Source organism: Crocuta crocuta, unplaced genomic scaffold, assembly GCF_008692635.1.
Source record: "Crocuta crocuta isolate KB4526 unplaced genomic scaffold, BGI_CrCroc_1.0 scaffold266, whole genome shotgun sequence".
Classification (NCBI taxonomy): Eukaryota; Metazoa; Chordata; class Mammalia; order Carnivora; family Hyaenidae; genus Crocuta; species Crocuta crocuta.
In genome coordinates, this window is record NW_027531005.1 from 5,205,669 (window position 1) to 5,228,132 (window position 22,464).

Consider the following 22,464-nt stretch of genomic DNA (forward strand, 5'->3'; position numbering starts at 1 on the left):
ACACTTTTTAAAATAATGATTACCTAGCAATACTTTAGATCCATTTTCATATTAAATCTGCAGGTAGTGGGTTTGTTTTTGTTTTTGGCTTAAGTTTTATGTATATAGTCTGAAACTTAGCGTACCATATGTCACATGCAAATGATCACTGGTGAAAGTAGAATCAGGGCAGGGGATCTTATGTGTCCTGATGATGATCTTATACATTGAAAATGCATTATTTGGGGCACCTGAGTGGCTCAGTTGGTTAAGCATCCGACTTCAGCTCAGGTCATAATCTCATGGCTCGTAGATTCGAGCCCCATGTCAGGCTCTGTGCTAATAGCTCAGAGCATGGAGCCTCCTTCAATTCTGTCTGTCTCTCTCTCTGCCCCTTCCCTGCTCACTCTCTGTGTCTTTCTCTTTCTGTCTCTTTCAAAAATAAACATTTTTTAAAAACTTTAAAAAGTAAAATAAAATATAATGCATTATCTTGACAAGATTTTGTGTTTATAAAATGACCTTAAACTTGCAAATATGCTAAGGATATTGTTGCCAAAGAGATACAAATAGAAACCATAATTTTTGTGAGGGTTCACATATAAAATAGAGTTACGAAATAGAGTTACTGAGTTTAGTGTAGTAAGCAGCATTTGAAATATGACTTGATGTTTAAAAAATTGTGCCCAACTTTGAGACACAAAGGCATACATGGAATAAAATAAAGTATGAGTTTTATGAAGGCACCAAGATATGAGAAGAGATAAAATAGAGCCTTTGGGGTTTGGCAGTGTTGCCTCAGTAGCCACCTTGGGGGGCGATGATGAGTAATGGGCCCAAAAAGCCCCCAGGGAGGGGCTTTGCACCCTCAAGTCCGCCACATCTACTAAGGACATTGCTCTTTCATCCGGTGCAAGAAAAGTAGTTACAGTGCTCACATCTAGTTTGAGAACCTCTGTCCTGACAGATCCAGAATTTCCTGGTAGGCAAAATACTTGGAACATGAGATGTGCTAGACCAGCTCATAGCAAAGAGTAAAGGTATAAGGTCGACTTCCTCATTGTCAGATGTCAGACACGGAGGCGGGAGCAGGCACTGGAGTACTGATTTCTAAATGTTCTGTTTTCTGAATTGGGGCCCCCATATTCAAAAAATTTCCTTAGAAACTTTATATGTATTGGAGGAAAAGGTAAGACCCTTTTTATTAAAGTAGAACATAATTTTCATACTTGGTGGTGGTGTTCAAAACATTTATTTTTTTGTTCATGCTGTAATGATAGGGTTGCCCCCCAGCACTTTAGCCTGAAGTAAATTGACTGGACAAAATGGGAGAACAGGTGATTTGAAAACCACTGTAAGTATTCTGAAAGTCCCACAATGTTAGGTTGGACAAAGAAGGTACCAAGAACGAGACCTATGGAAGTGTAGCATCAATTCAAATACATTTCTCAGTTTCTTTTTTAAAAAAAATCTGTTTAAAACAATGTTTGTTTATTTATTTTGAGGGGAGGAGAGGCAGAGAGAGAGGAGAGAGAGAATCCCAAGCCTGCTCTGCACTGTCAATGTCTCACGAACCATGAGATCATGACCTGAGCCGAAATCAAGAGTTGGGTACCTGACTGAGCCACTCAGGCGCCCCTAAAATACTTTTGTGTGCAGAGGATAATGGGGGTGGAAGTGGGCACGGGGGGCCAATGCAAAGTCAGTCGTAGGGAATGCATTGCTGGTGTGTCCCTCCTGTTAGATGTAGACTCCTGAACTTGTTCCTCGTACACTTCTGGAGAAGTTGTTTTTTCGTGAGACTTCTATGGTGGACAAAACTGGTAAAAAGTTCTTGATCTGGTGCCTGGAGCATAGTTAGCGATCAGTAAACATTAGTGTCCTCTCGTCTTCTGTTTCTTCCTTTGGTTTTTAGCAGTGCATTTTATTTTGTTTTCCAGTGGCAGCACATTTTAATGTAATGTTCATTTCAACATTGAGCACTGCATTTTTCAGGTTCTGAAGCTCAAGCTTTTCTCTCTTAATAGAGCAACAGAGAGGTGGTGGTGGGGGGTGGAGGTCAGGTGAACCCAGACTGGCTCTCCTTTTCCGGGGAGTTAAAGCCACAGCTTGTTCCGAGGAGACTTTAGTGTTCTTATTGCTTCTGGTTTCAGCAGTAATCAAAGACAAAATAACTGACTAAGAAAGGAGAGTGGCAGCACCTCTAATCAGCTGTTCAGTTCCATTGTCAGGAAGACTAGTCCTCAAACTTGAAGGTAGGTAAGAGTCACCTAGAATCTACATCCCATGCAAATTCCTGGGCCCCCAGAGATTCTGAGGTCATTCTAATGTACATTCTAATGGTCATTCTAATGTACATGGACTACGTGCTGAAAACCTCTTAATTCTAGAAAGATCCATTTACACCACTGCTCCATTCTTGTTTTTGTTCTTTGGTTGATCATTACTGTAACACAAAGATCAAGTTTCTTTTCAGAATTTTCACCACTCCTTGGTAATTCTGAGCCTCCAACCATGGCTCAGAATTCTTGGCTTAAAAATAATGTGTACCATGCTTATACCAATGTATAACTCTTAGGCAGTCGTATAACAGGAAAAACTTTGGCAGTGGTTTGAGATTAATTTGTAAATTGCCAGTGTTGACATAATAATTCTTTCTTTCGTTGGCATTGCCTGTGAAGCAGTCTCACTGTGGTTTGTTCTCCTCATGGTTTCCGTAGTGTTAGAGATTCTGCTACAGAAAAACGAACGCTTTCTAGTTTTGAATCACTCGGGAGTTACTCTTTACTCTTTATATAAGAGGCATGCCCTAGAGAGGGCAAATCAGACTTCCACACGCGTTGCCTTCTCCTAGCCAATAGCTTGCTCAGAACGTGGATATTACAATGTGCAGTTTCATTCATCAAGGGGATTTTCGGGCTCTAGCAGCAAACCGCTTTGAGTTTTTGGGTGAATGCTGGGCTTTGGGGGCTTTGCATTAACTCTGCCATAGAATCAAGCAGGTGCATCTGGCTGTTAGAAGAATTAATGGTGATTCAGGTAAGGATAAATTGGAGAAGGTACTCCTTTCTTTTCTTTCGGGTGGGTTTGAGATTTTAGAAGAATTAGTCCTCTCTTTGAGAAGAGCTCAGAGCTGTTTGTCTTAAGTCATTCCTTCTGAATTTCTGTATAGTGTTACTCAGTATTAATCATCCTTTTAATGTGAAATCCACCCTCTTCAAAACGTAGTTTCATTTTCAAACGTTAAAGTGAGGGTTCCGCTTTACTTTCTGTGCATGAAATTTTTTTAAATGAAAGAACTATAGTTGCTAAGATACTAATTACACACATAGTTTCCTGGTTTAGAGCTGAAGTCTTATATTTTTAGAAAGTATGCTTTAAAGGTTGGGCAGGGGGAATAGATGGGTTGACATTCGATTTATGAAACAGTGGTGTTGCATCTGTGTCAGACTTCTCCTTGTATTAAAGGCCAAATTTTGAGACAGACCGCTTAGTCTGTTCTGATATGAGATCCCCTCCCCCCCAGGCTCTCCTCTCTCCATGTTTCCTGGTGGTGGGATCCACTCAGCTCCTCTGCTCGGACATGTGGTTTAGTCTGTGTACATTCAGTGCAGTGGCATTTTTCTTGAAAAAGTGACTAAGGCTTCTTGGATGAATTCTCTCTTTGAAAGAGGTGGTAGAATTGCATCAGAAAAGCATTTACAGTAAATGGCTCCCCCCCTTTCCTGTAATGACCACATGTGAAAGAATGCATTAATTCTTGTTTTGAGGAAATGAGAGTTGTAGAATTCTATGAAAAACTCCCTTTTTATCATTAATTAACCGATTTGAGTGTTAAAAATTCTAAAATCTGAATCCCTTTCTGCTGTGTAAATAAATAAATGTCATAAAAATATCGTTTTTCACTCCATATTCTTTCTATACGGAGTAACCAATTTTCCTGAATTCAAGAAAAGGAAATAATATGGACTATGGCACTAGTTAAAGGCGTACACCTAACCTAAATTAACTTCTTCATAGTCATTTTCCATATCAAATTAATATATTCCTTAAGTGTGCTGCTGGTTTGTCCTTCAGGATTTGATTCTCAGTGTGGTAGAACCTGAAAGCTAGAAGGAAACTCCCATAGCTCATCTAGCCAGGGGTTCTCTTGGGAACAGTTCCGCCCCCTAGGGGACATGATAGGAATGAGATGGTGCTTGGTTCTGCAGCAAAGGGCTTTTAATGGATGGGAGTCAGAGATTTTAGAAGTTCCACTGTGGAAAAGACAGAAAGAATTGTCCTTTATCCCCCATGACTTTCAGCTGTCATTTTGGATATAAAAATCCGTTTATAATTACCTGAGCCTCGACTTAACTCCATTTTATATAAGAACAAAAGATAACTTTTGCATATTTTTAATTTTTTTTAAGGTTTATTAATTTTTGAGAGAGAAAGAGACAGAGTGGGAATGGGACAGGGGCAGAGAGAGAGGGAGACTCAGAATCTGAAGCAGGCTCCAGGCTCTGAGCTGTCAGCACAGAGCCTAACACGGGGCTCGAACTCATGAGTGGTGAGATCATGACCTGAGCCCAAGTCATACACTTAACTGAGCCATCCAGGTGCCCCTGCATGTTTTTAATATACACAGAGTATACTCATTTTCATCCTTTGGCCCACTCATACCTCCTATTTTGTTTTCCAGTATTTTTAAGGTGGAAGGCTTCTGAATGGGCTCTTCTGACTCCCAAGCTGCTTCTTTATAAGTAAGTTCTAAGCATTTCATTACATAGTTAATTGGACCTAAAAATTATTTACATATTTTTTATATACTGAATCTGTAGTATTTTATTATAAATTGTTTTACTTTCTCCTTTATATTACATTTAGGGCATTATATTGATGTTTTAAAGGTTACATGTATACTAGTTACTATTTACTAATGAATTTTATTTCAGAATAGTAAATAGGGCATTACAGAATTTTTGATTCTAAAAACAGGGCTTTGGGTCTAATAAGGTTTTGACAATAGCCCATTCCTTCTCACTCCTTTCAGGAAGGACAGTATGCATGCAAGTCACTCAGGTGGGAGGGATGTTTACCTTCTCTGTGAAGTTCCCCAGGGAAGATTGCATGTGTACCTCATTAATATGTTTTAGTATCTTGAAGTCTTCATACTAAGCTAGTTCTTCCTTAGTAATAGTTTCCGGGAGTCTTCATTATGTCACTGGAAAGACACGACCTTTGGTTTGCCCTCTTTTTGTAGGAAGGGACAGACAGGTATTGAGAGGTTACAAGTCGCGCTGCAGGCTAGCGGAGGAGTTAAAAACAGACTCTGGTTTTCTTGCACAGAGGGTCCTGGCCTCATTGTCTCCTTACCATGAGCACGCTGTATGTGTGCGACTTTAATTTCTGACTGTGCTGTAAATCTAGCACGTCATGGAGAACGTGCCGTCAGTGCGGTAGAATTAAATTGCCGGAATCCCAGGTGTGAGATTAGGGTCCCGGAGCGCAGGCCTGTGGCGTTCACGTGGGCTTGTTGTTTGGTGCCATGCTTTTAATTTGGTAGCTCTTTTTCTTGGATCATTAGTCCTTGTGGTGTTTCGTTGTCGTCATTTTTCTTGTTATGTCGACGTGATGTAATTATTGCTTCTCAGGATTTCCAGGGATGCTGATAATTAATAAAGTTGTCTTTTGTGTTCTTCATAAAGTGTCTTCACTCCCTTGAATTTTTTGTTTATTTCTGGGGCCTCTCTGTTCTTCATCTTAGTTTCCACTTTGCGCTGCAGGCTTTCTTTAAATGTGTTTCTGCCCTTGACACTGTGTTCACATAAAGATGAGGTGGCATGAAGGCTGACCGGGGCTCTGCATGCGGGCACATCTTGCCCCTGGAAGCCTCCCCTCTGGCGGCACGGAGCCAGCCCTCATATCGGGGAGCCACCCAGCGTAGGAGTCAAGAGGGCTCGACTTTGGGGTTCTCTGAGCCACACTTGCGGTTTAGTCCTCACCAGACATTTTGTTTAGTTTCTTTAGAGAATTAATTTTTCATTTTGAGTTTTTGCCTGGGGGCCTATACGTTTTGTTGTTTCTGATAAACACAGGAATTAGGCATGGAAGGAACGATTGTTGATACCAGACTTTTCCATTCATCTTCTCCTTTCTCCCGTTGTTGTTGTTTCTTTCCCATACTGTATTTGCCTTTTTTCTTTTCTTTTTTTAAAAAATTTATTTATTTATTTGGAGAGTGAGTGAGAGAGAGAATGAGTAGGAGAGGGGCAGATTCTTGGGCAAGAATCCCAAGTAGGCTCCGAGCTGTGGGCACCCAGAGCCCAGCATGGGGCTCAAACTCCAGAACCATGAAGTCATGACCTGAGCCAAAATCAAGAGTTGGATGCTCAACCGACTCAGCCACCCAGGTGCTCCTGCTCTTGCGTTTTCTGAGTCCGGAGCCTCTTTGGGTTTCACTGGGGGAAGTCAGTTCTCCCCCTTCTCAGCAGCAACCCTCTGAGAACTCTTTGGGTGGTAAGGTGCCTCGGCTCAGCTTTCTTACTCAGTACTTCTCCGTCATTTTCTGACTTACAGACATTTATTGAAATCTCTCAAGCCCCTGATAGTCTTTTTATTATTGCGGGTGTATATAATTTTTTTTATAACTGCAGTGGAATCTTTCATGTGCCCTGACCACCATTTTGAAATGGCGTCTTAGTACAGGTTATTACAACAAAGTACTGTTGACTGGGTGACTTACAAACAACAGAAGTTGATTCCTCACAGTTCTGAGGCGGGCTCCTAGACCGCTGTCTCCTTGCTGTGACTTCCTGTGGTGAAGGGGCAAGGGAGCCCTCTGGGATCTTTATAAGCACAGGAATCCCTTCGTCAAAGCTCCACCCTCGTGGCCTAATCACCTCCCAGAGGCCCCACCTCCTGAGACCTCAGATTAGTATTCTGACTTAGGAATTTGGGGGCAGACACAGACATTCAGTCCATAACAAATGGGAAGGTCTTTTCATTCGTTGATTTGTCAGAAGTACATCTGAAGATGGGGCGCCTGGGTGGCTCAGTAGATGAGGCGTCCAACTCTTGATCTCAGCTCAGGTCTTGATCTCAGGGTTGTTAGTTCAAGCCCCGCTTGGTCCCCACCCTGGGCGTGAAGCCTACTTAAAAAAAAGGAAAGAAAAGTATATCTGAAAAATTAAATTAGCCCGGGAAGAGATTTGATGGGGGCACTGGAACTGCAGTGAGTGTTGGGTTTGGGGAAACTACTTCTTAGAATAACTTGACTGGGAAGGAAAAATGAGCTGAAGTTATCATACAGACATGCTTTCCAGCCACAGAGGCTATCACCATTAATCACAGAGCCCTCTCAGAGGCTCTTCTGGCTCTGTTGCCAGAAGAAAAGATGCATCTTGTCAAACATCCAACTTCGTCATTAAAAATAAAGTCTATAAATGTAGTGGTAGTTGTTCCTGATCATAGTGCAAATATAAATGTGGATATGCTTACTTTTAAATTTTTCTCTCTGCCCGAGAGAATCTCTTATTCCTTCATTTCTAGAACTTTTATTCCTTAGGGGATAGACCCTCCTACTGCTTCTCCCCGTTATTGTAAGAAGCATCTCATAGTCTTCCTTCCCATTTCCTTTGTGAAAAAAAAATACAAATTCTTACTGATAATTCCTTTCTTGTGTTTGTTGTGTAGTGCCTGCAAATGCATAGTAGAAACAATAAAGATGGGAAAAATCAGATGTTCGCTAATTAGTCCTTTAACTTCCCTGACATAAGTGATGTCCATTTGTGTCTTAGAAGAAACTCTGAATTGATGTTTCCAATCTTACCATTTCCTCATTTTACTTGGGAAAAAAAATTAGCCATTTTCTTGTGAAAAATCCTGGAGATCTTCCCCAGAGGTCCTCCATAGTTAGGGATAGTGGCCCCAACATAATTGAACCTGAAGCAGAATCTTTTCAGACCTATCTCATCTCTGGAATAGTACCAGGAGCCCCAAATATACCTCTGGTGTTTCAAAGGAGTACATACAGTTAGATACGAATTATTCTTTGTGTAGTGGCATAGAGGTAGATGAAGATAGTAAAGTCCTTACTTTCGGGAAACAATAAGTTGTTTAGCTTAGAGCCTTTGGGACAGTCCTAGAGCAGTTCCCCTGAGGCCATGCCCCTGGAAACAGATGTGGAGAATATTGAAATGTCCTGAGCTCCCAGGTAAGCAGGACATACTTGTAATTTTACTTCTGGTATTGGCCAGAATGAGTATCATCAGGCTGTTCTAGGTAACTTTCTTCCCAAATTTACTTTCTTTTATCTATCCCCCTTCGCCTGCTGGTGGCAAAGAATGTGTTGAATACAGGTTATCATTTGTATACTGGAAAATGATTTGTATACTGGAAAAGGACATTGTGTGAGCATTTAGAACACTCTTACTTTGGTTTCTGGAACCTGGAATATTGATTGGCTATTACTGTTGGATGAGAGGAAACCCAGCAAATTCCTTTTTTCCTTTGGAGAAAAGATCTTGTGTAGGGGGTCCCAAAGAAACGAGACGGCCATGATGGTAATCAAACTGGTTTTCTGTTACTGAGAGTAGTTCAGATAGAGTCTTCCTTTGGTGGGGCCAAGGGATCCAAATCAAATCCCATTCTTCAGGGGGACTTGGGGATCGGAAGACATTTAGGGAACGCTCCCAGCCCTCCTTTTTAATAGGTGTAAAATTTACATGTGGTAAAACGCACTGATGTCAAGTGTCCTCCTGTAGCCAAACCACAGCTAACATACAGCACATTTCTTTCTTTTTTTTTTTTTTTTTTACAAATAGTTTATTGTCAAATTAGTTTCCTCATAACACTCAGTGCTCATCCCCACAAGTGCCCTCCTCCATGCCCATCCCCCCTCCCCCCCACATCCATCAGTCCTCAGTTTTTGTCAGAACTCAAGAGTCTCTCATGGTTTGCCTCTCTCCCTTTCCCCCACCATTTCCGCCCTTCTTCTCCCCCTTGTTCCTCAGTTAAGTTCCTCCTAATCCTCCTATACGTGCAAACATATGGTATTTGTCCTTCTCTGCCACATACAGCACATTTCTACCCTGTGGGTTCTTTCGTGCTCCTACCCAGTCCCGCTCCACCCCCATTGACAAATGCTTTCTGATTTCTGTCATAACAGATTTTTTTTTCCTGTTCTTGACCTTTATATAGATAGATTCCACACGTGCTTTTTCAAGTTTGGCCTCTCACCCCAGTTTTATGTTGTTGTGTGTATCAGGTGTTCATTCTTCCTTTATTTGCTGGGTCGTATCCTGTCATATGAATACACCCAATTTGTCACTCCGTTTTTCTATTGACATACGGTTGGATTATCTTCATGTTTTTGGCTGTGAGGAGTCTGAAGCTGCTGTGAGCAGCTCACTCACATCCCTTCGTCAATTCGGGCTTCATTGCTGGGCCATACCATGAATGTATGTCTTTAAGAGAACCTTCCAAGCAGCTTCGCAAAGTAATTGTGCCATTTATGGCCCAGCCAGCAGTCCATGAGAGTGCCACATCCTCTGGTTCCTTTTCAGCATTTGTATATTGTTGGTTTTTCTGATTTTAGCCATTCTTCTGGATATGAAGTGATTTCTCATTGTGGTTTTTAATTTGTATTTCCTTGACTACTAACATGTTCTTATTGGACATTTGTAGATCTTCCTTTTTGGAGTATCTTTAATATTTTACCCATTTTTTAAAATTTTCAAGGGGGTCATTTTTGTATTGTGTATCTTATTACTATTGAGTGGTAAGAGATTTTATATACATAAAATTTGGAGATATACAGATGCATTATATGTATATAGATATACATTATATATCTGATATATATGTATATATATGTATGTGTGTATATACATATATATACACACACACATATATATATATCAGAAAACTGTGATGCAAATATATGCTTCCAGTCTGTGGCTTACTTTTCATTTTCTTAAAAATGTCTTAAGGTAGAGGGGAAGATTCAGTTTTTTGCATGTTTCTTGAGTTGTTCCCTATGATTTTTGGGAAGACTTTCCTTTCCTAATTGAATTACTTTGGCGCCTTTGTTGAATATCAGTTATGTCCGTATGTGTTGGTCTGTTTCAAAGGAACCTGAAGAATGTTAGCCTAGATCACGTGTGGCAGGCACTTAAGTCTAGGAAATGCGTTCAAATCGGTCAGCTTTAATAAGCCTAAAGTGGCTGACAGACTTAAATTTCCTTTTTTTAAAAATAGTTTATTGTCAAGTTGGTTTACATATAATACCCAGTGCTCATCCCCACAAGTGCCTTCCTCCATGCCCATCACCCTCCCTTCTCCTCCCCCTCCCCTCATCAGTCTTAAATTTCTATATCATGGAACATTTGCATTAAAGGTCACTGACAGACACATATGTATGGGGGCATTTGTTGCTTGCTAAGGCTTCCAGAAGTCCTCAGTGTCCCCACATTAAATATAATGCTCTTTTCTGAGAAGTAATACCATCAAGTCTGTGGGATCCAGCCTCAGCCTGCAGGCAACTTTGCAGAAAACTAAATAGTATTTGAAAACTGGATATGAATTCAACATGACTGATTTGGAACTCATTATCATTAAGTGTGAGTCTGACTAAAAAAACATTACTCTTAAGAAGGAAATTTTTCTTTTTTTTTTTTAATTTTTTTTTTTTTAATGTTTTATTTATTTTTAGGAGAGAGAGAGAGAGACAGCGTGAGCAGGGGAGGGTCAGAGAGAGAGGGAGTCACAGGCTGAAACAGGCTCCAGGCTCTGAGCTGGCAGTCAGCACAGAGCCCGACGCGGGGCACGAACCCACGAACCGCGAGATCATGACCTAAGCGAAAGTCGGACGCTTAACCGACTAAGCCACCCAGGCGCCCCAAGAAGGAAATTTTTCATAATGTAAAGAAGCTTGTGAAGAAAATTTTGTTTTAATAACTTGTGCACATTGTGTGCAAAAAATAGATTTGCTGACTTTAAACAAGTCTTTCCTATGAGTAGAAGCTCTACCTGGAAAGATTTTGGTAAACAGCTTTGTATAGTATTTTTACTTGATATAGTAAAAAAACATTTTCTTTTCAAAAATGCCTTAATTTGAAAACCAAAGGATGAATAGAGGAAATCTACCAAAGTTACTCAGTTAGGTAGAATAAAAGGTGATCATCTCTTTTTGACACCTTGAATTTTAGAATCTTAGCATTCATGTTTTCCTGGTGTGGACACTGTAGTGCAGTGTGTGAGCACATGACTGATTCTGGCCTGTCTGGGTTAGGACACCAGCTCTCCTAGTCATCACAGGCAAAGGACTTAAGCCTCTGTGTTTTGCCCTAAAACTCAGAGAATAAGCGTCTGAAGGAGGGACAGGCTAAGAGCTGGGTGGGCTCATAGTGAGCACTACGTAACTTTTGGCCAGCAGTAACATTATGTTACTTTTATGATAAAAACATACGCAAAGAGGAAATATTTTTACAAAGAAAAAGCCAGAAAGCAAAAGTATATTACATTATCCTGTGGTTCGGATACCTCACTATTCATAGTAGACTTGCCAGTTGGTTGAGTTAATCAGATTTTACTATTAATTCCCATTTTCCCCCAGAAAGGTCTAGAACCAAGGGGTTTTCTTTTGAGCTCCTTGAGAGATGTTTGCCCTGAAAGTACGAGTGGCACTTCATGCTAATAGCTAGAATTAATTTTGTCTCCATAAAAAAAGTTTTACAAGGAAAGGTGTTCTTTCAAGGTGATGTCTTCCTCTCTTCCTGCTTTTCTCAGTTAATTCAAGTATAACATATCCACTCAACCTGAAATACCACCTTTCCTAGTTCTGTGTTTGGACTTGTACAGTTGTGCTCAGCTCCTGGCCCCTGTTTTTGCTTTCTCCAGCAATTTCCTGGCCGGAGCGGGAACTAGAGCTGAGCCTTTTTGCTCATTCGTCTTCCCCACAGGACTCTGGAAGGGGGGCGGTGTCTGACCCTCACTGTAATCCTGTGTGCACACGTAGCAGGGCTGGTGGTGCCCAGAAGCACAGTCCAGCTCAGGCTAAACATGAAAGTTGCTAACGCACTGTCGATGATGTAATTCCAGGTGAGATAACGATGTTTTGGTTACACATACACCCCAGGTTTGCCCAAAGAAGGAAGTGCGAGCCTTCTACACATGGTCACAGGCTGGCCATCTGTAGCTCATGTGAAGCATTTGTCTTTGTTGCGCATGTGTGGTTAAGGCTTGAGGAAAACTGATACCGTTACAGCTCACTTACCTGATCTTACGATATTGAAGATGAGACTTCTCATGAGGTCTGCTCAATGAGTTCTTGTTTACGTTTTCAGTGTTGTTTGGGAAAGGCCACAGGTGCACAGAATCCTTGCCTGTGGCTCTCCTGAGCTCACATTCTGCAGGGTGACTTTTGCTGCCTGCCGTCCCTGCCCTGTCTCGTCCCCAGCAGCTCCTGCACGTACTTCCTGCTGGCTTCTCCACCTCACTTCCTTCTCTCAGTAGCTGCAGCCGCTCCTGCGTCACAGAGGCGAGTTCACTCGGGTTCTCACCCCAACAGCACACTTTGTGTGTGCCTGCCTTGCCTCCGGTTGCAGCGGAAGAGGAGTCCTTCCTTATGCCCATGGCTCCAGATCCCAGCCCCAGCCTCCCGCACCTTCTCAGAGATGTTCTCTCTGACCTAGTACCTGCCATTCATGCTGTCTCTCTCAAAAAATAACATTAAAAAAAAAATTGAAACCTACACATGTCTCACTAATTAAGCACACATTGTGTGTGTATGTCTCTCTCTCTCTCTCTCACACACACACACACACACACACACAGTGTCAGTATTGCCTTGCTTTTTTGGTCCCCTCTCCGTTCACTTGTCCTGCCAGGGCCAGACTTCTTGGAAGAATTGCTGCCTCCACTTCCCTCTCACTGCTGCCCCCTCCTCGGGGTGCTCTAGGCTGGCTTTCGTACCCGTGACCAAACTGGTACTGCTCCAGGCCGAGCCAGGGGCCTTCCTGTCCTGCTGTTGCCACGTAGACCAGATACATTTGGATTCGTTCCTTCCATGACCTTGTGGCAGTGACGGCATTTGGTGTCCCGTCCTCCCTGGCCTCCCTGGCCCTGCCCTGCCCCTTCAGCATATTCTCCCGGTTGCCCTTTGCAGGTTCTTTCCAGCTGTCGCTAAGCCCCGTGCTTCACGATCAGATGCCAGTGGGACATTTCCACTTTGATGTCGCCGGTATCTCCTAGCCAGCAGATTCCAGATGGATCCAAGTTACCCAGGCTTGAAACTGTGGCTCTCTGACCCTTCTCTCTCCTCCGCTTCCAAATCCACAAAGAAACCAAATCTGGTCAAGTTCTTGAATCTGTCCGCCTTGTCTGCAGTATGTCCTTCCTGGTTTTCATCACCTTTAACCAGGGTGTGTGCCTTTGCACCCATCTCCCTGCGATTGGAATTCTCTCCCAATCTGCTCTGCATACGTGCGTCTTCCCGACTACATCCAGAGTGAGGCTCTAAAAAGCGTCCATGTTGTGTCACTTCATTCCCTGAACTCTTCCCCATTTCTGTTATCTCTTGTCCCCAAATTGATGGGGGCCTCTGCAGGGTTTGCGTTCTCACCCCGTGCATAAAGAAGTCATCGAAGCACTTAGAATTCACGCGGAGCCAGAGAAGAGAGTTACTTTCCCCTCCACACAGCAGAACTTCATGAAAACCCCCGCTGGGTGTCAGTCCCTCCACCCTGCAGAGTTCCTGATGGCTGCAGGCCCTCCCCCCTCCCCCCCCCCCCCCCATCGGTGCCTCTCAGCCCCAGCTTCCCCTGACCTACAGCTCTCCTGCCATTCCCCACTTTTCTTTTCACACTCCGAGCAGCTCTGCCCTTTGCCGAATGTTCTGATCTGATTTGCATCCCTGTCTTAGACTGGATTCTAATTAATTTGTTTATGGACAGTGCCTAAAACTGTCTGACTCATAGCAGTAATCAGTCAGGCTTGCCACAAAGATAATAATGACATCTATTATTGCAAGTATCACTTCCGACAGGTTTCCAGACCTATAGACCCCTTCTGTGTATGCCAGTAGCACCTTGTGCCTCCTTTAAACCATAATCGCCAGTTCACTGAGGGAAAGGTGATCACATCCTGCTCGCCGTCCAGCACCTAGCCCAGTGCCTGGCGTGGCATACACAGTATGTACTGGACACCATAAATACTTCTTGAAAAGACTTAATAAAATGACTTACAGAAAGAACATTCCAATTCTGCTATTCTTACCATTAATAAGGTGCACTTTAAATTTTTTTAATGTTTATTTTTGAGACAGAGAGAGATGGGGGAGGGACATGGAGAGAGGGAGACACAGAATCAGAAGCAAGCTCCAGGTTCTGAGCTGTCAGCACAGACCCCAATGTGGGGCTCAAACTCACTAACCGCGAGATCGTGACTGGAGCTGAAGTTGGACGCTCAACCAACTGAGCGACCCAAGCGCCCCAATAAGGCGCTCTTTAAAAAATAAGATCCAACAAATGAAACATAAGTGTGTTCCAGAGGTTTGTCATTAAATCCTGCATTACTGAGTGAGCCTGGGCAAACTCTCTGGGTGTCTGTCCCTGGAACAGCTTTATGTAAGGGGCTTTGTCCAGGTCCAGAAGTCTTCAGGTCTGTGAATGCAGTTCGCAGTAAGGATCGAGTACGTTTTTAGGGCACTCAGTTTCCTGTGCTCCTTCCCGTTAGCTGATGAGAAGACGTCATTGTGTTGCTTGGGCTTGCAGGTTCTTTCCTAGTTGTGGGGAATTTTTCAAGCTGGCTATAATGAGAGGGTCTCAAAAAACCACAGAAAGGTCTGGTATGTTCTCTTCAAGTGAAACATGATGTCCCTTCTTATTTTCAGTTTTGATCTTCTGTTATGGAGCTCACTTCTGTAATTATCCCTGAAGAATCTAATATTAGAAATAAGGTCTACTTTATTTCGATACCTGTGCCTTTAAACTCTCTTTCATGCCATATCAGAAGCCTCCTTCAGGACTTCTGATTCTAATGATTTTGTTCTCTCAAGTATGTATATATGTATAATTAACTGTAAGATATGTACAACATAAATTCACAGTCTTCACGTTTATAAGCGCGCGGGTCCATGGCATCAAGTACGTTCACATTATTGAACAGCTGTCAGCATCATCCATCTCCAGAACCCTTTGATCTTGCATGACTGAAACTCCATACCCATTAAACGCTAGTTCCTCATTTCCCCTCCCCTGGCCCCTAGCAACCACTATTCTGCTTTCTGTCTCTGTGGATTGACTCCTCTAGGTCCCTCATTTAAGTGGATTCACATGGTCCTTGCCCTCTTGTAACTGGCTTGTTTTCACTCAGCACAGTATCCTCAAGGTTCACCCATATTGTAGCACGCATCAGCCTTTCTTTACTATTCTAGGGCTGAATAGTATTCCGTCACGTTTACAGACTACATTTGCTGGTGGGCACTTGGATTGCTTCCACCTTTTGGCTCTTAGGAGTAATGCTTCTGTGAATGTAGATACACATGTAGCTTTTCAAGGCCCTTTGAATTACTTTGGATCTAATGATTTCTTGAACTTTCTGTCTCGATGCTTCTGTTGTTTTCATGAAGTCCTGCCCTTCCTCTTTTGGTCACTAAACTACCCCTCTCCCATCACCCTTCTTCACTGTTTTCCTACTACTGTCCTGCTGTTGGGTTCCTCGTGCTTCAGGATGACCCTCACAGAACCGCTGCATGGAGAAACAGTTCGAAAACTAAGACGCAGGATTCGTTCCCACCTCTGCCACACCCCCCAATTCCTGCTGTTTTCTGAAGGGTGTACTGCTGGTTCTTAAATTGAAAAAAGTAAAAGTCTCTTAGTTATAGGGCAGGTTTTTGTGACTATAGACCTTCTGTATTTTGAAATTTAACTGTTAATAGTAGTATCTTCTTAATATATCAGCCTTTTTAAAAAATGTTTTATTTATTTCTGAGAGAGAGGGAGAAAGCATGAGCAGGGGAGGGTCAAAGAAAGAAGGAGACACAGAATCTGACGCAGGCTCCCGGCTCTGAGCTGGCTGTCAGCACAGAGCCTGATTGTGGGGCTTGAACTCACGGTTCCTGAGTTCGACCTGAGCCGAAGTCGGACGCTTAACAAACAACTGAGCCACCCAGGTGCCCCAATATAGCAGTCTTATAATTGCGATACTGATATTGACCTATTGTCTTGGAAACAATATGTGATAATAGTAGAAAGCTTGTAAGATACAGAAAAAAAAAAAAATCACACGCAGAAGCACTCCCGAAAGGTGACCATTATTAACATCATGTTGCATATTCTTCTTGTCTTTTAATGTGGATTTTTGCATATTTAAGATCATATTATTTTGTATTTCTTTTTTGCACACAATAGTAAGATATAAGCATTCTTTTGCTAAAAAGGTCTTTGTAAATAATTAGTGACTGAAAAATATTTGTAGGGTGTTCACTAGCATAAATAACATTTTTCCAGTTATAAAAATAAGATTTCTTTAGAAAATGTCATATCTAAATATCTTAATATTATAAAGAAGTGACAAAAAAATCTAAATTCTCTGCCCCTTCATAATCTTTTTAAATTATTCTTTTCTAGTATCTTTTTGAGATGAGCTTTTGTGCACCCATTTGTCTGTGCTTCCTTTTCTCTCCTTTCCTTTCTTACTAAGCAATATTGATATCATCTTCATACACTATTTTAATGTTTTTAAATGTTTATATATTTTTGAGAGAGAGAAAAAGAGAGCAAGCAGAGGAGGGGCAGAGAGGGAGACACAGAATCCGAAGAAGGATCCAGGCCCTGAGCTGTCAGCACAGAGCCTGATACGGGGCTTGAACCCACGAACTGTGAGATTGTGACCTGAGCTGAAGTCAGAAGGTTAACCAACTGAGCCACCCAGGTGCCCCATACACAATCTTATATCCACCTGTTTCATCCAACATTATGTATCTTGTTATTTCCAATGTCATTAAGTACTCTCCATTAAACACATGAATTTACCTACTGAGTCACATGCTCCCCTCCATGTTTAATAGCAATTTTAGGTTATTGTAAGTATGTCCTTGTACAGTTATCTTCCTGTGTATCTGTGATTGTTTCTTGAGGTGGTATTTATAGACCTGTTCTGAGTCACAGCAGTTTTAAGGCTTATAAAAAGATGCTGCCCATTTCCTGAAATGATGCTCTCACCTCACTCCACCAGCTTAACTGTTTCTTGTCCATCTTTGTGAAGATGGTGGTTGAAAGAATTCTTTGGTGTTTGCTAGTGAAAATCAACGCTTGTTTATGTTAATTGGCCTTTTAGATTTTGGACTGAATAGCCTGTTAATACCTTTTACCTTATACATTTATAAATGATACAAGGTTTATTGCCCTGTTGCAAGTATTTTGGTTTTTTTCTTCACCTTTCACTTCAGTTGCTTTTGGACTTACAGGTCGTACATTTTTACGTAAATGTGTTTATATAAACTTTTTTTTTAATGTTTTTATTTATTTCTAGGGGAGACAGAGAGAGACAGCGTGAGCAGGGGAGGGTCAGAGAGAGAGGGAGTCACAGGCTGAAACAGGCTCCAGGCTCTGAGCTAGCAGTCAGCACAGAGCCCGATGCGGGGCCCAAACCCACGAACCACGAGATCACGACCTAAGCGAAAGTCGGACGCTTAACCGACTAAGCCACCCAGGCACCCCTATATAAACATTTTAATGTAGTCAGATCGATTCCTAGTATGTTACTGCCTTTCGTTACTTTTTTCATTACTTCTTTTTTAAAAAAATTTTTTTCCTAAACATTTATTTATTTTTGAGACACAGAGAGACAAAGCACGAGCTGGGGAGGGGCAGAGAGAGAGAGGGAGACACAGAATCTGAAACAGGCTCCAGGCTCTGAGCTGTCAGCACAGAGACTGGCGTGGGGCTAGAACTCACAAACTGTGAGATCATGACCTGAGCTGAAGTCGGTCACTTAACCAACTGAGCCACCCAGGCGCCCCCCCATTACTTCTTTTCTTATCTCCAATTTAGAAATGTCTCCTAATTGTATTCTTTATCCCCTTCTACATTTAACTCTTTAATCTCCACAAAATTAATTTTGGTGAAGGTTATAAAGTAGGAGCTAATACTAGTTTTTCTAGAATATCCTCTTACTTTCATGTTTGCCCAAAATCCCAGTGAAGCTGCGACGTGAACCAAAACACATGCTTTTTCTTACTTTAGTGCCTTGATCTTCCCAGTGGAAAAGAAAGGGAGGCTGTGTTCTTTACCTGTGGAAGGAAGGAGCCAGGAAGAGGGCCTGGGACTGTCTCCCAGAGCTTTACCCCTCAGCCCAGAACTTGCCGCATCTCTTTCCAGCTCGGGAGGGTACTCCGCACACGCTGGTGGAGGACCGAGATTGCGGTAACAATGGTCATAGGTCCATGAGTGAGGGACTAGGTAGCTCAGAGTGAGCCCCTCTCAGTCTTGACCCTACTTCAGTTATTCACATCTAAGATAAGTGACCAGGGCTCTGCTTGCCAGAGACTTTACATGAACCTCCGATTATAGATGGAGGGCAGCACACAGTGAAAAAGAGCCCTGACCTAGGAAAGCCAGAAAGCTTGGGTCCAGTTTCAGGTGTCAGTCAACTGTACAGCTTAATAAAGTCTCTTAACTTCTCTAATTTCCTAATAGAATTACAGAGTTGAGGTATATATTCTCTGAGGTTTGTTCTCAATAAATTATGGTCTCGGCACACAGCAGAGCTAGGTTGTGTTCTGAATCTGTTGGGGGATATTTCTTGGTAACTGATTCATCCTTAATTCAGTCAACCAGTGTGATACCAAAGATCAGTATCCTTGAACAATGTCACTTAATACTCTCCCTTGGAGAATTTGTGCTTTTTACCTTTCCTTACTGTTCCTGAATCTACCTCAGGCTTCCCTTCTGAAAGACCTCTGTTTTTCCTAATAATTTATTCTTTTGCCCAGCCACATCTTGTGTTTAAGAGTTAAAGAAAGATGCGCTAGTAATCTAGAAGTACCCAGAACTGATTCCTGTCACTGACCTCGCCCTACCACTTGCCTGGAGCTGTGGTACACATTTTGCTAAACAGTTGAAATACAAATATGGAAACCATTTTGAAAACTGATTCAAGCAATATCTTTGAGATACAAATACCTACTCTCAATCATGTTAATTGTTTACTATTGGTATTAATAAATCATTTATTAACATATCAGTAACAGAAATTGCATTGAGAAACAAACAGCCATAGGCCAAACCTTTCAAATTTCAAAATCTTTATATTACCACACTTTCTTTTAGAGAAGCAGTGGTAGTTCTTGTCTAAAAGAGTCATCTATCAATCAGTCCATTGATTTCCAGAGCAAGCGAACATGGTCTTATTTGTGTAGTATAACTTTTTTAGCAGATAAGGGTAATTCAGATACTATTTACCAGTGATCTTTTACTAGTTTCAGTGCTTGCAGATGAAAATTTCAGTGCCCTGGCTTTTTCCTCCGGAGGATGTATTTGCTGTAAGAAAACACAGTTGACAGCTTGAAATCTGTAGGACTGGATGAATCCAGACAGCTTTCTCCTTTGTGCTCCAGGAACCCAGAACACTATATATTAATAAGTAAAGCCTATGTACTTATACACAGCTGCAGCTGATGATGTTTTGTTCAATTACAATTATTGCCTGATCTTCAAATAACATAGAAAAATAGCCTTTAAAATAAACCTTGAATGGATATGATCTTCACAGAAACTGTTCCTTTACTAATTAAACTTTCCCGTCTCACTGTACATTGCTTTGATCTCATGATATTTTTCCAAATGTCCTGAGGCCTTATTTTCAAGGCTTCCAAACAGATTATTACTTCTCAAAAGCCATACTGTATTCATGGCTCAATGAATCCGAAAGACAGTATTTTTAAAGCCCTGTTAAGTTTATTTTTCTTAGTGTGCTCTTATACTGCATAATTTTCTTTGCCACGGGTCACATGATCCTTCCCGTCAGTAACACAGGCACTTAAAATTTTTACTTCCTGATTGAGCCATCAAGATTACATAAAATGTAAATCAGTCTAAATGCCCCAAAGCAGGAATTTTAAGGGAAAGATATTTTCTTTCTCTGTTTCTTTATTGATGCTTAAAAAATTAGAGTGAATGTGTTCCTGCCTATCTGTACTTGGAAATGAGAGACGGTTAGGGATTTTGTGTGTGTGTCCTGTCCTTTTCACATTGAATCGGACTTTGCTTTCATTATAAAAATAATGTAGCAACTAGATAGACCGTGGGAGTGGTGTAGTTGCAGGACTGAAATCAAAATGGTTCCCATTACTGAGAGAGCTGTTCATTTGCTTATTACTCTTTTCATGATCTGAGTGAAGGGTACTGCATCTCTCAAAAGGTAACGATCTGATGTTTCAGAATTGTAAATGGCCATTTAGTCTTGCTGCTGTCTGATAGAAATGAAAGTAATTTCCAGAAGGCTGGACGACACTTGTTTTATCATGGATCTTAAAATCCTTCACATTTTCTCACAGCAGTTTTGAAGTTGTCATAGTAACAGCATGACATTTGAAGGGTCTTTTAAGTAGTTCTTTAGCTAGAGTTAATTAATTTTATTAACTATGGATTTTTTCTTTTTTACTTCTCTCTGCCAAACAGGGGTCATAATTGCTCAAATACGTATTTCGTGTTCTTTATTTCTTGGTGACTACCATTTGAGGACTTGGTGTTTTGTTAAGCTGTTTCAGGAAAAGAACAAGGATGTCACCGGTTGACTCAGGTTAAACTGGGGTTTTCGTTACTCCTCTGTAAAACTGCACTATCACTATGGGACTAGAATTTAGTTTTATTTAAAGAGGTGGATTATGGGAGACATTCCCCCAGATTTAATGGTGATTTGCTCTAGGGATTACAGCTGTCCTTTGGTTCGATTTGGATGCATCTAAAATAAAATTGAGGAACACAGAAGGGGGAATGTGTCAGACATACAGGAGAAAATTATTTCTTTAAAAATGCAATACTCAGATACACCACCAGAAGCATATTCCACAAAAGAAAAAAAGAAAGGGATAATCCGACTTTGTCAAAATTAAAAACGCAATAATACTCTTCGGAACTCTGAAATTGACTCAGATAAAGTATCCTCTAGGAAAGTCTGTGGGAACCTTCTATCAGGAGAAAGTAGGTCATGATCTTCTATTCGTAAAGCTCCGTGGCAGAAATCCTTGCCATTGTGGTGACTGGCGAGAAAGGGGTAGGCGGAGGGTCAGAAGACATAACGATCCGTACTAGGTGTGGAAGCTGGGACCTAAGAGAGTTAGCGGGTGGTCGATGCTTTTGTTTTCTTGTAAAAGTGACCAGAGCGGTGAACACAGAAGGTATCATGTGAGCTCTGGGGGTTTAACACTGAGGCCGGGATCCTTCCTGTCCTGGGGAGTATTTGTTCAAGCAGGGGCGACTGGAGATCACAGCATGTGCCCCCGACAGCAATGAAGGTGCTAATGCACGTCCAGTGATGTCAGGAGTTACGAGCCAGTGGTTTCAAAACGCTGCAGTAAACAAGGTCAAAGTGTCCCAGTTTTGCTGGAAGAAGGTTTGTTTTTATGAGCTGGACAGTACGTGGATGAAGTAATTTTTCAAAACAAACCAAATTTATATGCTTTTTGTTTGTTTGTTTTACTTTTTGGGTTTTAAAAAATTAACCAGATGAGGTCTAGTAAGGGTTACATTTTTAAACAACGTGACACTTTTTCCCTTTTTGAAAAAAATGGTTTTCTATGGTTTTTACAGAGGAAATGAAAATAACCCCAATCTAGGATTTTTAAATGCAGTTTTAGAGAACAAGCTATGACCCAGCGTACAGCGCCCGCCAATCACAATCACTAGTAAAATATTCCTGGTAATTTTGTGCCTTCTGCTCTTCTCTAGACAGGCATTTAAGTACCAGAAAGTTAATGGCACGGAATACTGCTGACTGCGTGGTTCTCGTCTTAATGCATTTTCCAACCTTGAACCTGAGAATACCAGAGGCTGGAGACTCTGGACACTCGTCGGCACAGCTTTCTGCCGGTGGCCTGGTTCCTGAGGTAACAAGTGGGTGTCCTGGGCGTGTGTGTGCTAACAACAGCAGCGATGCCACGTGGTGCCCAGAGGTCGCCGCGATCTGTCCTGGGGGTTCCTGGTCCCCGGGGCTTTTGAGATTGAACTGTGAACTTGGGGCATCCCGAGAAGTGCAGGCATTTTGGAGTGTTCCACAGCAGATCTGGATGTCGGCATAAACACAGCTTTCAAAGTGAAAGCAGGGGCCTCGAGGAAGGAATTACCCTCATCTCATCCCCGAACTGCTTACTGTGCTGGAAAACAAAGTAAGTTTTGTTTGTTTCTTTGTTAGTCAGTCGCTCCTACATGTTTTCTCTTGCTAACATTATATTAGACACTCTGTATGTGGCAAATGCCAAGTTTTCTCTCTCCCCCCGCC

The 22,464-nt window shown here is 41.8% G+C and overlaps 1 long non-coding RNA gene across 1 annotated transcript in view; it reads left to right on the plus strand.

Annotated features, from left to right (window-relative positions):
- The window catches only part of LOC144237099 (uncharacterized), a 165,552-nt gene that overhangs the window by 125,231 nt on the left and 17,857 nt on the right, over positions 1-22,464 (plus strand). The window contains exon 5 of the long non-coding RNA XR_013336752.1: positions 21,915-22,351. This is a non-coding gene — a long non-coding RNA (uncharacterized LOC144237099). The remainder of the gene's footprint in view (positions 1-21,914; positions 22,352-22,464) is intronic.